This window comes from Frankliniella occidentalis, unplaced genomic scaffold, assembly GCF_000697945.3.
Source record: "Frankliniella occidentalis isolate FOCC.00 unplaced genomic scaffold, Focc_3.1 Scaffold29, whole genome shotgun sequence".
NCBI lineage: Eukaryota > Metazoa > Arthropoda > Insecta > Thysanoptera > Thripidae > Frankliniella > Frankliniella occidentalis.
This window is the reverse complement of record NW_026267159.1, coordinates 938743-940460: the sequence shown is the minus strand read 5'-3', so window position 1 is coordinate 940460 and position 1718 is coordinate 938743. Positions and strand designations below refer to the sequence as shown.

General features: G+C 58.4%; 1 protein-coding gene across 1 annotated transcript in view; it reads left to right on the top strand.

Moving 5' to 3' along the window:
* The window catches only part of LOC113203007 (cAMP-specific 3',5'-cyclic phosphodiesterase), a gene marked incomplete in the record, with an annotated part of 180438 nt that overhangs the window by 83462 nt on the left and 95258 nt on the right, over window positions 1-1718 (top strand).

Here is a 1718-nt window from a genome sequence, read left to right as displayed (position 1 = left end):
CGGGGGCGGGGGCGGGTCGCGCATCGACATTCGAGAGGAAATGATTTCCACTCTATATCGCCCGCCCTCATGTCCTCGTTACTGGGGGAACGCCTTGGCCGGCCGGGACTGGCTGCCGCCTCCAGCCTCCAGCAGCAGAGAGCAAAACGAAGGCAGTATAAAGAATTGGGCGTCACGTCGCCGCGCCGTTCCGCCCCTGCCAGCAGCCCCGTGAGCCCCGCCAGCCCCGCCAGTTCGGTTCGGACAAACTTCGTATTCATGAAACGCGAGAACACGCGCCGGCGCATTATTAGCGGGCCCGTGGGCGGGACGCGAGTTGGACGCGACCAACGGTGTGGCGCGTGGCGTGAAAGATGATGAATGAAAAAATCGTTGAAAAAAAAAATTATTCCGGTGAAACGAAACGAAACGAAATCCCTGTCCGCCACTCACTGCATGCCACTGGCAAGGCAACTGCGGAATGGCGCATGTCGATCACTGGATCATGACGCCGCGCGCGTAATTTTCACCGATACAAATAGCGAATACCTGTGGCCTCTCTGCATGTCAATAGTTTTGCACATTTCTCATTTCTGCCACACTCTGTTTTCATCATTTACATGAAAGTAATGGCAATATCTGCAATAGTTGTTGGCACTCAAAACGGCCGCAGATTTGGCAAGTGATTGATTTTCTGCGAAATGCGGAAATAGGCACGCATGAAAGGGATTCCATCGTCGTCTCTACCACCCTGAGAGCAGTGGTGGTGGGGCTCTCCCATGTCAGGTTGTTTGGGTTGTATTGGATGGAGCCGTGGCCCGCAAAGGGCTTCCTCTGCCCAGTGGGGCGCGTGTGTGGCCACGGGCCGCGCGCTGTGCTGTGTAGGTACGCCTCTCTGCAATCACTGCAATTAGCGTCACTGCCCCTCGGCCAGGGTAATCGACTGTGCAATCCCTCCCTCCGCTGCACCCATCGCTCTCTCTCTCTCTCTCTCTCTCTCTTGCCAGATGCCGCCGCGTAGTGCCGTCGCTCTCTGAAATGAATGCACCCAACAAATGGCGTTATGGTTTGAGCGGCAAATGCTGCGGCAATGCTGCTGTAGCTCGCGGGACGAGGATCTGGACGCCACCTACCTACCTGTTCCGCTCACACACACACACACACGAGCGGGATAGCTCGCCGCGCCAATTTGTTTCGGAATGCGCTACCGCGGCTGCAGCGCCCGCTCTCGCCCGCTCTCGCGCATACCTCGGGGTGCTTATGTAGGTCCCGGCGTCGCATCACATGCTGAGCGGTGGACGGCCGCAGGTGCGCGCAGCGGCGGTGAGAGACAGATATGAGACCGGACCCGCCGCTAAAAAAGAAACAATAAAAAGAACAAGTAGAGAAAAAGATTCAGGGAATAAGGAAGATGGCGGCGGTGCTGGCTATATGGGGCGTGGCATCACATTTTTGCAAAGATGATAAAAGTGGCTTCATAGAAACGTGGTGGGGCGCCGTGGCGCCGTTCCTTTTGCGCGTCCCCTCGGCCGTGTCTCCTTATCGCCGTATTGGACTGATAACCGCCCCGCCTCCAGCGCCGTGTGGACGGGCGGGGCGCGACGGGGTGGCCAGTGAGGGGGAGTGGGGTAGTGACCCTCGGGTAGCCCCTGCTTCTTCCCTGCTCCTCCTAGCTCCACGGCTCCTTCTCGGCGGCTCCTGGCTCCTCTCAGCTGTTCCTGGCCGCTCCTCTCCCGCCG